Source organism: Ambystoma mexicanum, chromosome 3p, assembly GCF_040938575.1.
Source record: "Ambystoma mexicanum isolate Mex_15411 chromosome 3p, UKY_AmexF1_1, whole genome shotgun sequence".
NCBI classification, from domain to species: domain Eukaryota; kingdom Metazoa; phylum Chordata; class Amphibia; order Caudata; family Ambystomatidae; genus Ambystoma; species Ambystoma mexicanum.
Window position 1 is genome coordinate 469,786,349 of NC_090925.1, and position 24,069 is coordinate 469,810,417.

At 46.8% G+C, this 24,069-nt stretch overlaps 1 protein-coding gene across 3 annotated transcripts in view; it reads left to right on the forward strand.

The window, feature by feature from the left end:
- ZNF217 (zinc finger protein 217) overlaps nucleotides 1–7,461 on the forward strand; it is a 301,010-nt gene extending 293,549 nt beyond the window's left edge. For all 3 annotated transcript variants that reach the window (XM_069651143.1, XM_069651144.1, XM_069651145.1), the window contains exon 6: nucleotides 5,613–7,461. The gene's annotated coding sequence lies outside the window, so the exon portion shown is untranslated. The remainder of the gene's footprint in view (nucleotides 1–5,612) is intronic.
- Nucleotides 7,462–24,069: the final 16,608 nt, after the last annotated feature.

Consider the following 24,069-nt stretch of genomic DNA (forward strand, 5'->3'; position numbering starts at 1 on the left):
TCACTCAGGTTAGTCATAAGGCTCCCTCATGGCAGAAAAAAGTACACAGGGACCTCGACGCGTGAGGGATTTTGGTACACTACACGTCACTATAGGGATAGTGTTACGGACACGCCTATGTTGACGTTCCCTTTTCGACTTTCAAAAAACAAGATGCAATACTCTGCAGTGACCACTGGATGTCGGACTATGCACAGCATGTGAATCTAAGCAGATGCAACCATCAGAAATGCTTTTACAGTAAGTAATGCATGTCATTTGGATTGATAAAGGTATGATGGTAGCGATTAAGCTGATTCAGACTAGGAAGAAACCTAATGTGGAAGAATGGCTGGTGGAATTATAGATTTTGTCTAAATATGAAAAGATCTTGTTGAAAGAAAAAGATAGTGAGGATGATTATCTTTCGTTGTGGGTCTCATTTATTGTTTTATATGGTTGATATAGTAGTGTGGAAGAGTGAGGGGATTTCCCCCCCCCCCCTTTCTTTTCTTCTTTTACATTGTTTCATGTGATGTATTGTATGTCTGTGTGGGATATTATATTTACTTTCTTCTATTATTCACATAGGATGGTAGCATGCTGGTGTTTTAAGTTGATATGGATATAAATGAATTATGTTATTTTTCTGATGTTATAGGACGTTATTGTTTGTAATAGTTTCTGGTTAGTTTATTTTACTGGAACCTATGTGATGAATATGTATTTTGATGAAAATCTAATAAAGATATCTTTAAAAAAAATATATTAAAAAGCCCTGAGTCCAACGAAAGAGCTGGGGGTCTCTAAGGTTAAAGGAAATTGGCACAGAAATGAAAATTCTCCCTAACAGATGGTAAGAGGGCTCTCAGTAAATGTGGATTCCACCTTTGTCACTTTTGGTCGATTGACCCCTGGCCATCCGGCATCTGAAGCCTTGTTAGGGAGAATTGTCAGTGTACTGCTAAATTCCTCCCACCTTAGAGACCCCCCCAACTCTTTTTCTTGAACTTTGGGACTTTGTACTTTTAATTCTGTTTTGTGTTTGACCTTGGAGTCTGACAAATTCCATAGTCATCAACTTTTAACATTGTGTCACACAGCACCTTCACTGCAGTGACACAGGGAAGTTGTCCAGATTTCCCAAAGTTTTAAATGCCTTCTCTTGGTTAACCTACTGTTTCCAAGCGCAGTGAAGTGAAATTGATTACTTACATTTGTAACTTCGCAGACCCAGCACACACGGAGTGCTGGAGGGTTTACTTAGTATCCCTGGTGTCTAGTTTCTCATGTAACATTCTTATGTTGCCCTTTCGACGATTAATGGCTGGTGGCAGTGGTTTACTTTTTCCAAACATTGTGTTTCTACCACATGCTGCAATTGCAGCTGCAGTAAAGTGCCCATGGGTACCCATTTTGTCAAAATGGCCCGGTGGTCTTTTTTCCCCCCATTTCTTGTTGGAAAGGTCCTGCTTGAGATTTACTCTGCACGCCAAACCACGTTCGATCCCTTTGTTCGCGTTGACTTTGGCAGGATTCACTGTTGAAACCTGACTCTGGCTCCAGCGTGTCTGGCAGGAAGTGAGGGAGGTGCCTGAAACTCCCTGTGATTAGTCTCCTTGGTTACAGGAATGCACCCAAAGGTGATTGGCCAGCTGGCTGTCGTTGGAGGACAGCCACCCTGCTGTGTGATTGACAGCTAGGCTGCGAATGAATGGGAGAAACCTGCATAAAAGGCAAAGTCTTTTGCTTTGAAGGCCCGGTTGACCACTGGACAAAAGAATCCGAAGAACAACTTGGAAGAGACGCTTGCTGCAAATTCTGGATCCTTGGTTTGCCCGGTGAAACCCTGCTGCATTGATGAAGCTCTAAATTAGCCTCGAATAGAGAACCCCTGCAACGGACGACTTCTCCACTTGGCTTAGTGGGACCAATCGACCCCAAGTCGAACTTATCTGGAAATCGTCTCGGAGCTGGCTGTACTTCCATTGCTGCTGCAAGAACCGATTGCCAGGGAGAGGAACACCAGAATCGAGTGTGTCGTCGGACCCAAGCTCCAAACAGATCCTCCTGACTCCCAGGAAGTGGGACTGACCAAGCCTGAGCCACCTCAACAGAGTGCTGTTCCCCCAGATGCGAGGAAAGTCCATAAGATATCAAGAACCGCAGTGGTGCTATTTACGAGAAGCAGAAACCGCAAAGTGCAGCTGATCTGAAGTTTGCCCATTGGTGCCGCCGACCTTCAATTCGTAGTGCTGGAGTCCCCAGACGTCCTACCTCTTGTCCCCACGACTGAGGCCCAGGAAAAACAGGGTCTGCTATACTAGAACTGGAACAGAAGCCATCTGGAACCAGTTTCTTATGACCTAAGGTACTGTAAAACGGAGGGGTACTTGCCTCTTGTTGTGTAGCCTTGCTAGCTCTCAGTTGAGACTTGTCTTGGTTGCTTTTGCAGAGTTGCGTGCAGATTTTCCCCTCACAGGCCCCCCAGTTTGTGGCCCAACAGTGATTTCATTTTCTACAAAGATTTCTAAAACATTGTGCAAGACTTTTTACTTAACCTTCAAGAAGTGCTTCAGCTTCCCTATACTTTGTAAGTGCCATTGGCTGTCCTGGCCCCCTGAAAGACTGTTACGTCCTCTGACTTTGTGCTTTAACTATCCCTCAACAAAGGTCACACGTTCTATAACTTGTGTAGCTGGGAAAGGGTTAACTTACTTTGCATTGGGGGTTCAAAAGTAATTCACCTGCTTAAGAATATTTGTTGACCTTTGTTTTATTCCCCAAAACATTTTCCTTTTGACACCAAACTCAGTATTGCTCTAAATGTGTCAGGGATATATTTGTCAACAGTGTCTGTCATTTAAGTCACCTCAGGGTGTAGGAAGTCTGTCTCCGTCTGCCATCCTGTGATGATTGGCGGGTTGGGAATGAGAAAGGATGATGCAGGAAGGAGGGAGGATCTAGTAGTTTAAAGGGAGACCATGCTTATGTCTTCTCACCTACATTGAGGTTCTTTCAACAAGTAGGAATGTTCTGTTTTTCTTTCTCTCTGTATGTGGTTGCCAGGAGACAGCCCAGCTGGCTGAGGACTAAGCTGGCCGTTATGAGTGGGCGTATTAAGGCGAATGAAACGAAAACCTGTTAATTTCGTTGTTATGAAGCGCTGTTGCGCTAGTTGAGTTTTGTCCGTAATGTATACCTGGCGAGCTGTGTTAAAGTACTTGGAAGAAGGGAAGCAGCTGTATGAGAGCTGAACTCCGGCTCGAGCCGCTCGTCGAGGAGGCGGTTGGTGTTCCGAGAAGGAGTGGAGGGCGGCGCTGAATGTTACGAGGAGTGGCTACAAGACGAGTCTTCAATGTTGCGGAGTCTCGCCGATGACAAACTGCCGGTAACTCCTATGGAGAAAAGAGGTGGAGTTATGCCACAGAGCTGCGGGAGAGGCCGATCGAGCGGCCTATGAGCAGCAAGTATCCGGACGAGCCCCAACAGCTGTTCGTAGCCAACCTGTAATGCGTAAGAGGAGGAAAGCTGTCCGCTTTCAGGCGATAACAAGGGCCGAGGTGCTGCAGACCGGAATGACAAGCGAGTGGAATTCCTGACGCCATGTTGAACTGGCATATCGGAGGAATTAAGACTGAGAGAAGAGAATCCCTTTTGAAGAAACAAATAGCCAGAGGGGAAGGTTTCTTTGGGAGTGTACGTTTCGCCAACAGTAAAATGCTTATTTTGGATGTACAAATGCTACGTGCGCTGGGACAGTCACGTTGAGGCGTATGCAGTAAATATTTTTAATCTCATAAGGAATTTATGAACTAAGAATTAAAAAAGACTCCTGAAAGAAGATCACATAAAGGGGATACCAAAAGATTCATGCATTGTAATGAGCCAGTAGACCTTCCAAGGATCATTGACATTATTGTTCCACCTCACTGGGCGTTGCTGTATTGAACAAGAAGGGAAACCCTCATGTGACTTTGGCCGAGACTGTCAAATTTTATGAGTCATCATAAGTAATCCTGTATCGAAGTGTTGTAGAAGGTCATATACATCTGGAAAGAGACTGCAGCTACCAGTATCCTTTTTATTTCCTATTGGGGAATGTTCATTGAGATCCTTTGATAAAGAAAATATTAAAGTTGTGTTTTACTTTTTTGACCGTGTGTGTGATCTCTTAATCCGACGTAGTGACACATCCCAAATGGGTATCTACTGATTTATTGAAAGTGTTTTTTTTTATTTTATTATTGTTACATATTTTGCTCCCTTCTCAGGAAGTTTTATTCAACTGCCTGTTAAATTAATACATTGTTTAATCAAGAAACCAGTGTTTATTTGGATGCATGTCACTGTGAAACTAAATGCTGAAACCCTACAGCTCACATTGACCCTTCTTGAGATGAGCATGGTTGCTCAGTCACTCTACCAACTTGTGTAGTACATGCTTATAACAAAGGTTGGGTTAAACTATTACCAAGAGGACAAGGCTGGTGCAGTCTCCCACAGGGTACTTCCTAACAATCTTGCCTAACACGCCTCAATAACTCTGATGATTTCTGCTAACCTTAAAGTGTATAATTTACACATGTTTCCTTCACCCAGCAGCTTGAATGCTCATGCTGAGGGCTAAATCCATGGCAGTGGCTTTTCAGAAGTAGGTGCCTTGGGATGTTAGCAGGAGAGCGGCTATCTGGTCCACACCTTTGCTGCTTGGCAAGCATTACTGCATAATTGCTAGCTCTCGGATGCAGCATTCAGACGAGCAGTTTTGAGAAATCTTTTCCCAGAGTGCAGCCAGTTTCCTCTTCCCTATGTTTTGATGCTGTGAACTCGCACATACACTATGGAGGAAAGGGGACAGACCTTGGTGGGTTCTGTACTCCTAGCTCCTTTCCTCTATACACCTGTCACTCCACCCCCCCACCCTCTTTTAAATTCCGTTGGATAAGGCATATGGTGCCAACATGAAGAAAAATGTACGATTTGCGGTTAAGTGCTGAGGGTCGTAGTAACGACCTGTGGCCGCACCCTTCCTATCCCCCGTCCCCTGCCTCGAAATGGGGAAAGCACTCTTGTTTTGCTAAAGGCTCCGGCCCACCCCCTCATGGGGGTGCCCATACAGTAGGGGGGAAAAGGGGACTCTGGACTAGGAGTACAGGAGTCCCTACGGTAAGTAACTTTTTCTTCTCTTAACAAAGCAACAAAATAACAGTTGCTATGCATGGTCATTTTGAAAAATCACAAGGAATTGTTTTGACAGTGATTTTTAAACCTTTCAATATTAGAAATGAACACTTTGCATAATTTCTCGTTGTGCTTTCCGAGAGGGAAACATTTTGAATACACATCGCTCTTTTGGCTTTTATCTGCTCCCTATTGTCCTAATTTAACCCCATCATGCATTCTGAAGGGTTAAATAATGTTCTTTGTTATTCAGTTTTGCTTGAAAAGAGAAGGTGTCAAAACCAATGAATAAGAATGCACGTATGTAAAATGCATCCCTGTCAACTTTAATAGGAATGTCCCAGGCATATGTGGGTGACTTGGATTGAAAGCCATTTCCAATAGCCTCTGTATTTTTGCAGTTTGACCGCACCACATTTTAATTTATTCTGTTTTCTGGTTAATTGTAGGTATGATAAAGATGCTGGATTGTATTCTCAACGGAGCTCTTCTTGTCTGCAAGGTGTTACATTCATTGAAGGCCCCAGAAATAAGCTGTGATTGTACTTTACGTTTGAAAAACACTACAGTTTTATAATTTTTAATTCTTTTGAAATCCGTACTAAATGCCAATAAAATTGTTATTGGGGCACTTGGGATGTACCTTGTACACAATATGCAAATACCTGTTTTGACGGATACTGTTTAGAATTGACCAAATAGATGGCAAACCAAGTGTTTTTGTATTTCAGTGCTACGACTCAGGTAACTGTAAATATCCAACTTGGAGAACAGGTTTACTATATTATTTATGTTTTTATTACATATCAACTTGTTAGGTTGTCTCAAACATTTTGAAAATTTTTTGATGTTTTGCTTTGGGTTTTGTTCATCTATAAATTGCTCTGTTCGATTTCCGAATTAAATATTTCCGAATTAAATAGTAAATGAAACCCACTGCTGGTATCTAACTTAATGTGCTGCACTTTTCTGAAAAACCTATTTTAGAATTAAAGTATGAACTGCGGTTATTCGAGTGAGGATGTGTTCACCAGCAAATAGGTATTATTGTTTTGTGCGATATTGTTCAGCGTTGTTCTTGGTTTGTGATGACACTTTCGCTTTACTTTTGCAATATTCTGTTACTCAAAATAACAAAATGACAGTAGCAATTAAATACATAAATATGGAACCTGAATCAAAATGTCTACATATTTTGAAAGTTCACTTTTCTTATTGTTGGGCAGGGCATTTGTACATTTGTTTTAATTAAGGTCTTTAAGCCATATGAGCCTATCCATATTTTGTCTGAAGTCTTCTTTAAAAACTGCATCTTTGGAGAGGAGGGTTTTGCGTTTAGAACTAAAAGAATACTTGGAACAGTTCATTGCTCTGATATTTCAGTGATCAAGCTCTTTTATGAAAGTGGTCTTCTGAGTGGTAAACCTTTTGGCCTAGGATAGAATCATCCCAATCCTCCAAGGAACGTGAACAGTTTCCTTTTGTTGAGCTCATCTTGTCCATGGTCTCTGAAAGAAAAAGGAGCCGTTTTGCACTGTTGATTTGTTTTACCATATGTTTTACAAATATAATAGAATTTAAGAAGCATAGAAATGTTATTTTATATTATGCAACGTAAAATCTTAAAATACTTCAGGATTATTTTTGTTTCGCTATTAAAATCATCTGGATTTCGATGTTTTAGTGAAGATGGCAATATGCAAGTTCTGTATATCAGGATTTTATTTTTCACGTTCTGGTTTATGAGCTGAGCCATAGGTACATAATGATTGTTTTCGAGATTTTGCACTTTTGTAGGCTATTTTTTGAAAATATATACACACTGGGAAAATGCTTGATTGGTATCTGCTGCCTCTTTAGATACTGACTTTTTCATATTGTAAATGTTATTTGTAAATCCTTGGGTCGATGAACAATGGGCTTTAAAATAACTTCTTAATAATCTATTTAAAACTCCCAACTCTAATCTTATACAGCAACCAAAAAATCTTTGTTTTGAGACGTTCGCAACTACACACACCTTTGAATATGAAATAACATGATGGAAGGGATTCTTCGTTAATGCTCTAGAACTGTTCATCAGTGTTATTCATTTAGTTTATCATAGTTCTTTCTGACAAATACTGCGCTCATTATGGTGCACGTTGTTTCAATTGTTTGTATTTATTTAATTGTACTTTATATTGATTGTTAAAGTACAGTTCATATGCAATGGACAACTTCTGTTTTTTTAATGTACTTGAAATAAGTCAAAGTATGTTACATTTGAAATGTAAATATAGATTTCATGTTTTACAATTCTGTCATTTGGCCTTCTTTACACTTGAAAAATATTCACGCTTTTTTATTTGAACTGCAGGAGGAAAATATAGAATTGTTAAAAATAACCTGTTTCGAGGTTTGCAGGGTTTTATGAACAATGTTTGCTTAGATGCAGTGATGAATTGGGGCAATAGTGGTGCTCTAAAGAAAGGAGAAAAAATAGAGAGGCCACAGATGGTTTAAAAGCTCCCTGATTAGTAAAGTGGTTTCATGTATTAATACCCGTAGCAAAATAATCCCTGGCTTAGTGCAGGAGTGCCTTGTACTTGGATCACCATCTCCATGAAGGCACCATATAATGTGTTTATAGACCAACCTTGAAATATTTACAGTTCAAGCATAAATGTGCATTGAGTTATTTGAGGCTCCTGAATTTTACCTATGAACTTGTGGCAGTCCAACCTGTGAAGTATTTCCATTTTCCCCTTGGCTGTTTTCTACCTTGTTAGAACTAGAAACAAATTTGGTTTCTAGTGACCTGTGCTAAGACCTTACTCATAGATCCTTTCCTCCATACTCGTGGAAGATTTGCCTGCCGGAGAGGGGACCAGAGCATTGCACATCAATTTCCTTTTAAGACTACGTTGAAAGCCTTGGTGGGTAGATGAGTAGGGTGAATGTACAGCTACACTAGTTCTGCTTGCTCACACACCCACCGACTTTGCCAATCATTTCATTTGTTTCTCTGTGCCTGCAAATCTCAACAAAAACCCAAATGATTCAAACATAGAAGCTTCTATATGTTTCCTTAATATGGGACATCGGAATAGGAAGGGTATTCCATTCCAGGACCATCTACAGGTTATATGAACGGTATGCTAATAGTGGATCTTCCCAAAAGTATTTGGACTCCTGGCATTCTGTGTGTTTGGCTCATTTTGCCAGTAAGCACATGAGGTCAACACAACTACAGCTGGCAACACACTTTGCACTGGAATCGCAGCTTCAACCTCTCCAAGTTCTTAGAAGGTGAATCAGTACTAGTGTTGGTTAATGGAATCTCTGTATCATTGTCTGGGTACTTTTTAATTATTATTTTTTTTTTCTTGTGCTGGTGGTGAGTTGCTGGAGCCGATCCACAGCTTTGACAGATTCCTCCCTTTCGGATTGGCATGGCATACTGCATTGAAGGTCCTGCATGAACACATTAAAAAAAAATGTATATTATAGTTTTCTTTTTCTAAAATCTGGCATTGAAAGCCTTTATGACTTCATGCAAGAATTCAGGTTTGACCCTCTGATATTTTTGCTATGTTTTCCTTGGAACAAAGAGGGGTGCCAGTTTTTCCAAACTGTTGTCTGTCAGTCTACATACATCTGCTATCCTGTGCCAGCTATTCTGGTTGCCTCTCACCTGGTGGGAGAGCGCAAAGTTGGAGCGGAAGAGATCTGGGTAACTCATGCTCCTCATGAGTGTGATGTATCCTCTGAATGGATTCCTCAGGTCTTCCTCAAGTGGGCTACTCTGAGTCCAAGTGTCTGCTCTGCCGTTTAAGGCGAGTCTAAGTTGGGTTCCCGTGGATCTGCTTTTCTTCTCCTTTGGTAAGGCCTATTCCTTTAGACCTTTTTTCCTTCTCTCTTGATCTCAGTGGTACAGATGTTTTTGACTGATAACCAACTGTCATTTCCTTTCTTTCCATAGTACCACAGTGGCCCAAACAGAGTACTGACATTCCCAGTCTGTCCTTAATTTATCAAGTTCTTCCCTTAGAAGAAAATATTCTATCCAAGATCAGTAAAAGTGCTAAAAAGGGGAATGGGAAAAGACAAGTGCTAGGTGAGAAAAACAATTCACAAAGTAAAGGGTTTGTGTGTCATGATAGGAGTGACCTAGGGCAAGTGCAAAGACCAGGTCCTAATCGTAACATAAAAACTCAGGTGGGACTCTATCCTGGTTTTTCCTATTTGTAGGCAGGAGGGTTGGAAAACTACACAACCTGTGGTCTCAATATGTGGAAACATTTAGTAATTACCAATTCCTACTTGAATTTAAGAAAATAGTTTAAAATATAATTTTTTTTCACAAACAAATTATGATTCACTAGAATTCAATAAACCATGTTATCTCAGTACACAATTCCTAAAAAAAACAGCAAATTCATTCAAATTATAAAACCCCCTTGAAAGACCTATACAAGTGACTTTTAATTATCTAACCACCCTTGGGTATGGGTACCAAGATATGATGGGGTGGATGTTACATTTATAGATTCTCCTCCCTCTTCCCATGCTTAACGTGTTTCATTTCTAAAACCCTTTGTGGTGAACTTTCCTCAGGAGCTTTTCATTTTGTCACTTCTGAACAAGTTATGACTTGTATTCATTGGAATGTCCTCATTAACTGGGAGGGTATCTGGCAAACACTGGTGGGTCACACTGTTTATCCTCCTCCATGAGTTGGTCGGGTGCAGAAACTCTTCAGTTCATTCTGGTTTTCATAATAACTGCTTCTGCTGTGTCTACGTTCTTACTTCCAAAACCTTTTCTTGAAGGCGTCACTGATGAGTCTTGGAACTTGTAGTCCTTGAGTGTGTGGTAGACTAGTACATTTTATATTCTTGAGGTATACTAGGCCACAGACCCAATATGTTCCTGGCTGAGGTTTGAAAGAAATGGAGTATCCACTGGAAACCAGTGCAGGGCTGGGGTGATGCTATTCCTGGGCCTCGGATTCATCTGGGTGCCATATGATGAGCTGGTTAGATTGGAGGAGCTGGCATTTTGGTGAGCCCTAGAAAAAGGCGGTTGCAATAGGTCAATCAGGAAAGTAATTTTCGAATGGATCGTGTCCTCCCATGTATTGCTCATCTTTGATAGTTGATATCCAGCTTCAGCTGCTTCAGAACATTTTATTTTGGCAGAGGGTGCTGTGTTGATGCTGTCGGCTAGTTGTCCTTAGAGTGCCTCTGTCTCAAGGATGATGTTATCAAAGGTTTATATAGCACATGCAGCACCTGGTGGGTTCCATAAATACGGAGGGCTTCATTTGTTACTTCGCAATATGTCTTCTTCGTCGACACCAATTACCCCGAAGAGCGGGTTCAAGAAGTATCCAGCTTGTTAACCGGCCCACACCGTTTGTCTATGGCAGAGGTCGCCCAACAGTCGATCGCGGGCGACTAGTAGCTCGCCTGAGCCTTTTCAGTCGCCAGCGCTCCGAAAAATAAACATTTATCCTAAGTTATATTATTTAATGGTGATTTTTGCAGCCATGTTCCGTGTTCAGGATCAGAACCCTAGTCGGCCCAATTGCAGGCAAAGAGCTTGGTCACTGTGCCGCTTGGAACTGCTTGTAAATCCACTGACATTTGTCAGTATCACGTTATGCTTCTGCAGGCCGCCTGTAGTACCACAGTTGGCCTTGTGCGCCCCCACAACAGTCTTTCTTAAGCAAGCTGCTCTTGTTTGCCAGAGATGTTGGAGGGGCTGGGGCAGGATCAGGATCATTGTGACCACGCAATGAAAATATCACAGTAGCACTGCTGCTCGCCTGGAAATGTTCAAAATAATATTTAAAAAAATGGTGCAATTTCTTTCCAAATTCCACACCGTACATTTCCACTTTAAATCACTTCCATGACACAAGTACACCCACTTTTAGTACATTAAGCAATCCATAGACACGCTGTACAGTAGAAGCCTACCAGGGTAGTTCAGCAGGTTGACAGACCAATGCTGAGATGTTATATATTCAAAACTACAGGTTGTTAATCGTATGACTTTTTGCAATGCATTATAAACAAAGTGCTATACAATGTGTTTGGCCAGGGTATGGGTGGGCTGGTTGCTTGCTTATATTCAGGGCTGAGGTGAGGATATTTCTGCCCCTGTGAAAATCAAAAGTTGGCACCCATGAACCCACAGTTTAATTTCCTAAAAACTGCTGTCAGCATAACAGAAGCATTTGTGATTAACCAGTTTGACGAGCATTTAACATCTTTATAAATATAACTTGTGCTAAAACACAGAGGGGCACACAAATAATAATGATGTGTTATTTATATAGCGCCTTAATCCGAAGCGCTTTACAAAGCACATATTTACATGCAATATCACCCAACTGAAATTGGTACGTGTATCGACCTCAGAAGGATGAAAGGCTGAGTTGGCCTTGCCGGGATTTTAACCTGCGACCTGCAGATCACGCTCAGATAGCAGCAGCGAGCGCTCAACCCGCTGAGCTATCTTACCGGCAAATAACAGAGTATGTGTGGTGTCTGACAAAAAAAAATTTCAAAGAAAACATTTGAACGCAAGCAACATTTTTCAATTTGGAAATTACTTTTTTTTATTTGGAAAATAATAGTGTGCCTAGCATGTAGAAAGCCTGCATAAAACGCAAAGGAAGGGGCACAAAAATTACAGGATATTTGTATGGTAGTCCAACAAATATCTGTCTTTTTGAGACAGCTACTAATAAATAATAATGCAACAAAGAGGTGTTTGAAGTTCATAATATATTCATGAAGGCATAGGTTATTCCATCTGTTTATAGAGGGGAAATAATCGAGCCAAAAAAATATTGGTATAAATTCCGAGGCTTATAAATATCCCCACCCCGATATCGTCCGCTAGTAGCTCTCCACTGTTGACATCCACTACAAGTAGCTCTAGCTAACGTAAAGGTTGGAGACCCCTGGTCTATGGTGTCTCTGGGTGGAGCATAAGACCTTGGCCTGCTCCAAGTTCCAGTCTATGACCGCAAAGGCCCTGATGGAGCCAAAGGGGAAATTGGCAGTAGGTAGAAACCCCAAAAAATCTCCATCTACCTGACAAACCTTTGACGAGTCGAGAGGGACTCTCGGAGGAAGAAAGTTAAAAGAACGAGGAGTGGCGCCACCAATCATAGTCGTACTTTGTCATCCGACACCTCCCCTGAAAGGGTATCTTGCCCCACCAAAAACTCCATTCCTGCTGAATGGGAAGCATTTAGAGCAAAAATGCAGAAAATATTTCAACATACAAAAACCCACAGCAAGCCATGCTCCTACTGCGCCTTCCATAGAAGCTGCTAAGGAAAGGGCTCGAGCCAAATCCCACACGCCCTCGAGCCCGGGACAAAGGCATGATCCTCATGGGAGAGCCCTTGAGGCCTCGACGCGATAAGTCATCGAAGGATTCTTCGATCTGAAATAAGTCAAGGTCATCAAAGCCAGCCAAGCCCTTGGCATCGGCGACACCTTTGCCGGCTGCCCCTTCAACGCCTTCTCTACCGTTGAGCCAACCGCTCCATCTAAACCTCTGGTGCCATCGAAGCCAAACAAGTTTTCGATGACTGCTACAGCGTCGAATCCACTGTTTGTCAAACCCTTGATGCCTATACCTGAACAAACATATGTACTCTTAACCTCCAGTCACCTTTCCTCCATGCTGCATGGGCATCACTTCCAAGGGATGGGAGACAATCTTTTTCACCAGAAAAAAACCTTCTTCCCCTTTAAATTTAGAGGCATGCAGGGGTGTGGCCTGGGAGCATGCACTGCTCTGACTCCGCTGCCACACCCGAGTCCCCTTTTGTGCGTTGACGGGAACGGGCCGAATTCACAGGTGCTCCTGGGTTTGGCTTCAGCCATGTAAATCCAGGCATGGATACTTATCTTTTTATCATTCAGGTACTCGGTCCTCCAGCGTCATGCTCCTCCGCAGCGCATATCGACTTTAACAGGGTTCAGCAGGTGTCCATCCTGCAATCGGCTCTTCCTGACTAAAGACCCCCACGCCCTCTGCCTAAGGTGCCTTGGCCCAGACCACGGCTGGCAAGCTTGTACTGCATGCAACGCGCTTTCCTAGAGTTCTCTGAAGAACAGACTAGCCAGGTGGACTGAGCTCTTCCAGAGATCGCCTACTTGGGACCTAAAGGACTTCGCCTTTCATCAATCCAGGCCCAAGGTAGGGCCGCTCTTTTTCAGTGCACCCAGCAAAGGAGACTCCTTCCCAAGGACTCACCTGCGCGGGAGGGACTGCCCAGGTACTTGTACCAGCACAAGTACAGAGGCTGAATCAGCTACCGACCGACAAGCCAAGGGGTCAGTAGATCCTCCCGTTGACAGTGCTGAGGAACTGGAAGGTTCTTTTACCGGGTCTTCTTCCAAGGGGCTACGCCCTAATACCGGCAGCATGTCTACGGGGATGCCTATATGCAGTTCTATTGACAGATCTGCCGAGGGCGAAATGCCTACCGGGCCTCGGCCCGAGGAACAGTGTAGGCCCCATGATCCATACTCTAGAGTCCTGGACCGGGCAGGGTCCAGTGAACGGAGCAACGCGACGCAGGCACGTGGAAGGCATCTCGACAAAATGGCCGCTTTGCCAGAAAATCCAGACATCCGGCCGACAACGCTCCATCGAAGGGAGCCGGTGAAGGAACGTGTGTCAAGGTGGGACTGGTGTCAACTAGGTATGTGGCCTACAGCTTACCCTTCCTTTGCAGAAGGCAGGTTCCCGCTGTGTCCATATGGGCAGGGCATGCAACAGCTCCAGCAGCCGCTCATTACCATGTCAATATCGCCTACCACCACTCTGGCCTGCGAGGACAGGTTCTTTGAACGGTTCCTTGGGCTCATGAAGTCTGCTCGGATGGGGACATCCTCAGGGACGTGCTCCCGCCAATGTCACTGCCGCCGATGACTCCTGTACAGGCGCCTCTGGGCCCGGTTCAGCCTCATGTCCAGGTGGTTCCGCAACAGCCTCCGCCACAGCCTCTGGTCTCCACACCACAGCCCTCGGCTCCCAACTCCCTTCCTCCAGTCCCAGACCAACAGGACCCTCAGGCGGACACAGATGAGGATCCCGACACGGCATCTTCCACGACAAGGCCTTCCACGAATGTCTTGCAGGCCTGGCAAAGCACTTGGGCCTTCCTCAATCCGAGGATGAGCAACCAGCAGAGGGGGTACTCGCAGAAGTCTTCACTCTACATCCTGTAACCAGAACGGGGATCCTGATGCAGAAGGACGTAGTCACCTTGGCCAAAAAGGGTTGGCTCAAGCCTCACTCAGTCCAGCTGGTGAATAAGCGCCTGAATGCCAAGTACAGGCAGATGGCGGGGGGGGGGGGATACACTCTTACTATCGACCCATCATCAGCCACACTCCTCAGTGATTGCTGCGGCATCACTATACTCCAAGCCTCAGTCGTCCTCAACATCCTCCTCTGTGGCGCTGCTATCTTGGAGGCGTACAGGAAGAAGCTGTATTCCAACGCGTCCTTGCACCTTCGTCAAGCCAATGCGGATGCCATGCTGGCAACCGTTCTCCAGAGGCTCTGGCGGGATGTTGCATATTTCCTCCCAGACCTTCTGGCTCGGAGCCAATCATGATTGAAGGCGGGATTGGCAGAGGGCAAGATGGTGGTGCAGAACATCATGGAGTCCACCGTGGCCCACATTGACACCTCTGGCCGTGCCATCTGCATTGCCACAGACATGAGAAGAACTGCCTGGCTTTGCTATGAAATTCAACCCGGATATCCAGGATTGCATCTTAGAACTTCCGTTCGAAGGGGGTGACCTCTTCCACTCCACAATGGACGAGGAGCTGGACAAAAAGAAAAACAGCTCACAAACGGCCAATTCTTTATCCATCTTGACAAAGACCACACCCAAAACATACACCCAGTTACAGGAGCGCTCCGACAAGGGGCGTACATACAGAGGTTTCCGCGGCTTCCAAGAACGGAGGTCTAGGCAGCCTGACCATTTGCCAACTCAACATCGGCGCAAACAACAAAAGGGGGTTGGGGGGAGTAAGGGCTTTTTCTAGTCCCCCTCCTCCGCAACAGCCTCAGAGGCAAAGAAGTCATGACATGCCCCTCTGGGTCCACATGTCTCCAGTGGCGGGCAGGCTTGCTCTCCATGCACATTTCTGGTGCCAGGATTTTGCCGACCCCTGGATCCTCCCTCCACTCCCACAGATTGGGACAGTAACTCTTTTGGCGGAGATCCGGTCGCTCGTACAGAGCCAGGTGTTGGAGGAAGTCCCAGCCTCCCAACGAGGCTTGGGCTTATACTCCAGGATATTCTCCATTCAGAAGAACTAGGCAGGCCTGAGAGTTGTGCTGGACCTTTCCACCCTCAACCTCTCCCTACCTCTGCAAAAATTCAAGATGGTTACTCCAGCTTTGATAGCTAAGACATTGTTCAAGGGAGACTGGATGTGCTCCCTGTATCTGAAGGATGCATACCTACACGTCCCGATCTGGCAGCCTCATCGTTCCTTTCTAAGGGTCAGGATCATGGGCTACAATTTCCAATACAAGGTGCTTCCTTTCGGCCCCCAGGGTCTTTACCAGGCTGATGAACTCTGTGGCGACCCTCAGGTCGCAGGGCCACCACACCTACCCATACCTCGATGACTGGCTCGTCAGGGCGACATCTCCGGAAACAGTGCACCATACTTCCCACGCTTTTATGAACTCTGCACGAGCTGGGTTTTTCACTCAACCTCAAGAAGTCACAGCTGCAGCCCACACAGAGACTGACCTTTTTGGGTCTCATTTGGGCCATGTGCTCAGTTCTTCCCTCGGTGGACAAGAACATGGCCCTCAAGAGGGCCGCTGCGCACTTTCTCATAGAAGTGACCTCGGCCTGGTGGTACCAACACCTAGTGGGTCTCATGGCAGCAGTCCTCTTGGCTGTCCCCCACACGAGACTCAGGATGAGGAGGATAGAGCTGCACTTGGCAGCCTCTTGGAACCAGGAGCAAATCTCTGTGTCAGCAATGATCAATGTTCCTCCATCACTTCACCCGGATTTCACATGGTGGTCCAGGGCAAGCCTTTCTGGCAACCTACCCTGCAGGTCACCATCACCACGGACTCCTCTCTCGAGGGTTGGGGGGGCCACCTTGGACAACCACTGCGTTCACGGCACCTGGACCCGGCAGGAACAGGAGTACCACATCAATTGACTGGAACTGAAGGCGATCTGGCTGGCTCTCGGAGCCTTCCTTCTGGTTGAGGGCAAGGTTGTCCTCATTCAGACAGACAACTCGACCAGCATGTTCTATGTCAACAAGCAGGGAGGTACCAGATCCCCCCCCCCCTTCACCCTCCCTATCCCCCTGCTGTGCAGGCTCGCAGTCAGCATGTGGGAATGGGCACTGGAGAACATCTGTCCACCTGCCGGTGAATCCAACATGGAGGCAGACAGGCTCAGCAGACTGGGGGTGGACAACTACGAGTGGCAACAACCTAGTACTTCAGGAAATCTTCCACGAATGGGGACACCCCCAGGTGGACCTCTTTGCCTCCTGGGACAACAAGAAGTGCCAACAGTTTGCTTCCTGGCAGAGCCAGGGCTCCCTGGGCGATGCATTCCAGATTCAGTGGGACGGTATGACAGCATACGCCTTCCTGCCCACACCACTGATACACAGGGTGATCTGCAAGATCAAGGAATCTCGCCACCTCAGCATCATTCTAATAGCACTGTGGTGGCCGATCAGCTGTCAGCCTCTCAGGGAGGCCGCCTATTCGCCTCCTGGCGGGCCCAGCACATCTTCTTCCATAACCCACAGGTACTTCCTTCCTTTCAATCAGAGAGCTCAGAGCAATCCACCGGGGAGCCCCTCTTTGAGGATTCCAGATCTGCTCCTTGTGCAGGACATGTTAACCCTGCTAGAGAAAGGTGCTATAGAACTGGTGCCTGTAGCACAGAGGAACAAAGGATGGTATTTTCCATGTTTTCCAATACCCAAGAAGGGCGGAGGACTGAGACCCATCTTGGACTTGAGATATTTGAACAAGTTCCTCAGGAAGGGCAAGTTGAAGATGGTCACACTTTCTCAGATCCTTCATGTGCCAATCCATCTCGAGCACAGAAAATACCTGAGGTTCGCCATTGGAGGTTCTCATTCTCAGTTTTGTGTTCTACCATTCGGGCTAACCTCTGCCCCAAGGGTTTTCACCAAACTGATGGTGTTGGTGGCAGCGAGTCTCAGGAGAGGGAGGGGATTCAAGTCTACCCCTACCTGTACGATTGGCTGCAGTCCTGCATCATCTCAGCTCCATCTGCCACTGTCGGACTGGGCTTCTCCCTCAATTACAAGAAGTCCATATGACACCCTATCAAAACTTCCAGTTAACTGGATACATCCTTGGGGGGGGGGGGGGGGGGGAAAGCTCGCCACCCGAGGCGAGAGCACTAGATGTTCTGCAGATGGTCACCAAGTTTCTGAGAGCCCAGCACCTTGCGACCTTGGATTTTATTTTTTTTTTTTTTGTGAGTTTACTCGGTCTCATGTTATCCTGAATTTTTGTAGTGCCAGAGGCTGCCTGAGAATATAATCCCTCCAATTGGCCCTCAGAATCCAATTGTCCTGTTTCTCAGGAAACATGTCGGACCTACTTCAGGTTCCAAGCAGGGTTACGCAGGATCTCCTGTGGTGAACCTGGAAGAACATTCTGAAGGGAGAACCCTTTTGGCAATCATGGCCTGAGATAACAGTAGTGCCGGGCGCCTCACTTATGGGGTGGGGAGCCCACACCAACGATCTGACAGTGGTTGTTTGTCTCCATCAGAGTCCAAATTACATATCCATATTTTTGAGCTGAGGGCAATCAGACCAGCGCTAAAGGCCTTTCTGCCCTCCTTACAGGTGACGGACAACACAGTGGCCATGTACTACCTCAACAACAGAGGAGGTGTAGGGTCACTACCACTGTGCAGAGAGGCAATGCAGGTCTGGTATTGGGCAATTCAAGAAGGAATCTCTCTATCGGCAGTTCACTTAGCCGTAGAGGGGAACCTGGCAGTGGACTCTCAGAGCAGTCTCCCATGAATGGGAACTTGCTCAGGGAGTCCTTCAAGAGGTCTTCACCTTTTGGGGAACACCTTAAGTGGATCTGTGCGCGACCAGTGTCAACCGGAAGTACGTACTGTATTGCTCCTGGGAATTTCCCCCAAGACGAGCTCTAGGAGACGTGTTTGTGGTGTACTGGGAGTTTCAACTCCTGTACGTGTTTCCTCCAGTCAGTCATTCCGCACGTGATCAGGAGGTTGAGAACGTTCAGGAAATGCATGATCCGAATTGGGCCAGGAGGACGTGGTACCCGGACCATCTGTCCATCTGCCCTCCAATACATCTTCCAATAAGAGGTGACCTTCTTTCGCATGGATGAGGGTTTGGTTCTCCATCCAGAGGTCAAGACATTCAGCCTTAATGCATGGTTTCTGAAAGGCTGAGATACAAGGATTGGGACCTCCCGGATGCCGTAATGGAGAGCTTGCTTTCGGCCAGGAGGCCAGCAACAAAGTCCTTGTACTGTTGCTGTGTGTCCTCCCAGCCCCTATTGCTTTTCCAGGATCCAGTTTGGGACCTTAACCTGGTACTACATTTTCTAATGTGTGCACCTTTTGAACCTTTGCAATCGTGTCCATTAAAGTTGTTAACTTTTAACAATTCTCTTTGTAGCATTAACTTCAGCCCGTAGAGTGAGTGAATTGCAGACGCTTTCATCAAAGCCACCGTCTAATATCTTCCATAAGGATAGGGTTCTTTTGAGGGTTAAGCCTTCATTCTTACCCAAAATCATGTCTGATTTTCATGTAGGGCAGAACATTGTTTTACCTTCTTTCTATCCTCCACCTCATCTTGGCAAAGAGGAGCATAGATTACATCGGTTGGACACACGCAGAACTATCTAGGTTATTAAAACTTCGTATTGATAATCAGCTTTTCATTGGCTAAAGAGGTCACGTGCCGGGTCAGGCTGTTATTAAACAGTCCTTATCCAGGCGCATCATTCACGCAATTTCAGAATGCTACAGTCTGGCAGGCAAGGATCCTCTGAAAGGATTAAGGGCACATTCCACCAGGGGCATAGCTAATTCTACAGCCAGGCAAAGGGGTGTACCGATTCAAAATATTTGTGAGGCAGAGATGTGGTCTACTATTGACATGTTCACAAAACATTACTGCCTGGAGTCTTTCCTCAGTCAAGATGGAACCTTTGGGAAAGCTGTGCGGCGTTCGATTCATGAAAATCATTAAAAACAAAATTCTTACTCCCAAAATAATACTGCTTTGGAAGTATCAAAGATGAGGAATACATGCGAGGACACAATCCATTGGAAGAACAAGTTACCCCTAGTAATGTTCTTTCGACAGATGTTCTTATCACGTATTCCTCATTGCCCACCCAACCTACCCCACTGTAGAATTTCCCATGCTGTTACAGCTTTCGTGCCTTCAAAGTTGATTACGGTCAATCCTGTGGTTATGCAGGTATTCCTACTGTAAGGAAAACATAACTGAAGCCAACCGGCGCTGCGTATGCTATATTACTCCTCCTTTCCGTCCCCTTTCCTCCATACTTGTGGGACATTCCATCGGTACAGGACCAGAGCACTTTTGTTGAAAAGCATCAAACATTTTATTTTTATTTGTACGCGGGCCACCACACATGGCCGTAACCATGCCCTCCTGAGCTCCGCCCTGTGTATCGCCCTTCCGTCCTTTTCTTCGCAAGGTCGGGGTTGGATGCACTAGCATCACCGGGAATTTTTCGTTTTAATACCTGTCCTTACTTCCTGCTCCAGTTTCAGTCATCTAGTCCTCCGTCTATGCCGGAGCGTCTGGGATTCGTGTCCTGTTCTTCATGCAAACATCGTTTCGCGAGGGCGAATACCCACTCTTTGCTTAGAGTGTCTAGTGCTGGGACTCGTGTTTCTATTGCGATTCCTTATCCGTCTGGGCACTCCTTCAGTGGGAGGAGGTGTTTCAACGCGTTCCTCCACTGCATTTTCAGCTCTTCATCGACAAAAAGAAGAAACGCTCAGTAAATTCTTTACTTTTATAGGGTGCACTGGCTGAGGGACTTATCTCGGGGTCCTCCAGGACCGGCTCGAGTAGCTCTGTTACCAGGGGCCTCCCTGAGGTGTTGCACAAGGGGCCTAATAGGCGCACCGGAAGTATTTCTGAGGGTTCCTGCAGTGGACCTGCCAAAACCGGATGCTGTTCAGAGGTTCAAAGTTTGGGTGCTAGGGTTCAGCCCAGTTCTTCTGTGACTCTGGATGCCGGGGTACGCCCTGAGGTCCCATTTTCTGGAGCGTTCCACACTGAGTCACGGCTTGAGGCCCCTCTTGAGGGAGCTATACGTCCCGGGCTAAATCCCAACGTTGCTTTTCTTGGGGCTAAATCCAGTACCGACAGTCGAGGGATCCTCTTTGAGGGTCCTGTCAGTGAGGTACATTCCTCAAACTGTCCCACGCTCAGGGTTGTGGTGGTACACGTTCTGTCGAGGGGACAAATGAGACTGTCATGGACCACAAGCCTTCCAGTACCGGCTCTGCCGAGGTTCCTCCACTGGAGGCTCATTCAGGGACAGTTCCTAAGATGTCCAGTAAACATCCTACACCTGCCAGCACTGGCTCGGCTGAGGATGCTTGTTTCAATGCTAAAGTGTTGCTTAAGTCCCCTTACTCTCCTGAGGAGACAGTTGCCCCACTTTTATCTGTGACGCCGTTCTCCTTGGGTGTCGATGGTGACCCAACCGCCATGGTGGCCATTTTGGATACCCATTTTACACCAACGTTCACAACGTCTGGTGCTGGGGGCTTTTCTTTTGGGACTGAGCAGCCTTTTCCATGTTATGTAGACAACAAAAACCTGTTCCACCCTTCATTCAATCGGTGTGCTTGAGCACCGCTGCCTCATACAGTTTCGCTCCCTACGGGTTCTGCGCCACTGTGGATCTGGCTGGTGGTGGGCCCTCCTGGCAACCATCAACAGTGCGTTCATGGGGGTATGCCCCTCACGAGCGGCCTCTGCCTACTCCAGCGCCTAGACCTTCGTCTGAAGCGTTTTTGGGAAGTTTCAGATGCTCATGCACTCTGATGCCTTGAGGGTGTACTTTAAAGGTCTTTTCGGGGAAATGTACTTTGAACCTCCTGTACCGCCTTCTGTCCCGGCTGTTCCTACGCAGGTCCCGGTGGTGCCACCTCTTCCTGCCGGACCTTCTCCTCCACCACTTCTTCCGCTGCCTCTGCTTTCTCTGATAGAGAAGACACCAGCAGTGCGGGATAGCACTTTAAAACCTGAGGCACTATGCGCAGTTTAACAGTCTTCTGTCTCTGCCTCACTGGATGAGCCTCAAGCGGACCACTACAGCGATGAACAGCCCCTCTCAGTAAGAGCATTCCTTGACCGGGTGCTGGATATGATGGCCCTGCTTGATATTCCAGTACCTGAGGTCCCCTCTCCACAGGAAGGGGTGCTTTCTGGAACCTTTACTCTGTCACCTCAAGAGCGCACCGGCCTGTTCCTCCAGAAGGACGTCTTGGCTGAGGCCCGTAAGGTCTGGGATAAACCCCATACCGGGCTGCATCTCAACAAGAGGATTGCCGCTCGATGCAAGCTTCATGCCTCAGAAGATCTAGCCTGATCAGCTTGTCCACTCCCTTCATCAGCGGTGGTGGCAGCAGCCACCCTTCAGTCCAAGCCGGCCTCTGCATCATAGGATCGGTTAGACTACTTCAAAACTGGTTGGATTTATTGGAAGCTGCAGCACATCACGTAGGTACCTCCACTTGAGGCCTTATGGTTGGGGTTGACCTCTCCGGCCAAGCGTGGATCCATGTGACGAAGTTCTCAAAGGAAGTGCAGGACAAGGTATTAGGTCTTCCCTTTGATGGCAAGGAATTGTTCCAGTCCTCCACCGATGAGGAACTCGCAAGTACCCAAACCACCAAATCTTTGAGCCCTGGTGAAAGCTTCAGCTAAGGTCCCTTATACACAGATGTCAGGGTCTCAAACAAGGTCCTTCTGTGTTCAGGGGCTTTCGGGGTCACCGTGCCTACCAAACTGAAGCTCTAGTTGGCGGGCCCCGCTGACGGCAACAACGGCAAGGTGGTCTTTTTTTCCTCTCGGTCGCAAGGTGGTCTTTATTTCCTCTCGGTCATCAGCCTCCTCTCTAGGAACAGGTACTCTTCCTGCCGACAAATCTTCCAAATTATATTTTTTGTCGGTCGCACGAGACTCTGGTGGGAGGACGAATCTCGTCTCATCTGGAGGCGTGGCAGACCATCACCAAAGACTGGTGGTGTTTGTCCATTGCTCGGGTGGGCTTTCGCTTGCTCCCCCGCCCCCTGTACCGCACCCTTCAACCCTCCCTTCCAGCAGACGGGGATGCCCTCCCTCAGAGCCAAGGTACAGAAGCTTTTGGACCTCAGAACGGTGGAGCCTGGTCCTCTCGGGGAGCAAGGGGAGGGTTTTTTTCTCCCGTCTGTTCAGTACCCAAACCCAACCAGGCTGGCCTGCACACTATGCTTGATCTTTCCCAGGTCAATCCATCTCTTCCCCAAGAGAAATTCAAGATGATCACGCCTTGCCAAATAAAGTCCTCTCTTCGGAAGGGTTATTGGCTCAGCGTAGTAGATCTCCAGGATGCATACATGCACATTCTGATCTGGAGCCTGCATCGGAAATATCTGTGGTTCTCCCTGGGAGAGGAACACTTCCAGTTCTGTGTGCTCCCTTTTGGTCTCAGCTCGGTGAGGCGCACCGGATACTCCTCCGAGGGCCCCTGCAGCGCGTCTGCCAAAACCGGATCTTCTTCTGAGGTTCCCCATTTCGGGGCGAAGGTTGGGCCCAGTTCTTCTGTGGCTCTGCATACCAGGGTTTGCTCTGAGGCTACCGCATCTGGAGCTAACAGCACCGAGTCTCAGCTCGAGGCCCCTCTTGAGGTGGCTATACGTACCAGGGTGAAACCTGAGTTCCCCTTCTTGGGGCTAAATCGGACACCAACAGAGTTGAGGGTCCCTCATCGAGGGTGTAGGCTGTAAGGTATATCCCTCAGGGAGCAAAGAAGTCAGTCACGCACCACAGACCCTCCAGTACTGCCTCTGCCGAGGATCCTCCACTAGAGGCTAATTCTGGGGCAGTCGCTAGGGTGTTGAGTAAACACCCTGGATTTGCCAGTACCGGCTCTGCTGAGGTTTCTTGTTTCAAGGCTAAGATGGCACACAAGGCCCCTGACTCCCCTGAGGAGACTATTGCCTCACTTGCTCCTGAGATGCACTTAACCTGAGGTGTTGACATAATGGCAGCCTAACATCTGCAGACCACGGCAGCCATTTTGAATGCCTCCCTTACAGTAACAGTGTAGTTCGTGTTCACACTGACAATTTGGTGACAATGTTTTACAACAAGCCGGGTGGCACCAAGTCTCCTCTCCTTGGGGATCTTGCCATACAAATTTGGGACTGGGCCATCCAGCACAATGTTGGGCTCCAGACTGTACACATCCTGGGTTACATCAATGTGGCCGCAGATTCACTCAGTCGGCAGCAGTTACTAGTGGGAGATGAACAGCAATGGCCTCCAACATTTTCCATCAACGGGGCACTCCACAGGTGGACCTCTTTGCAACTTCTTCAAACAAGAAGCTTTATCTTTGTGCCCAGGGATGGGTTTGCAGCGTCCTCCCTGGGGGACGCCCTTGAGATCTCGTTGGACAACATGAAAGCTTATGCTTTTCCTCCCATTGCCTCTAATCCATCAGTCGCTCTGCAAGCTCAGGAGCACATTGACCTGCACTCTCCTGTTGATGACTCCTTGGTGGCCGTTGGGATTGTTTTTTTGGAAC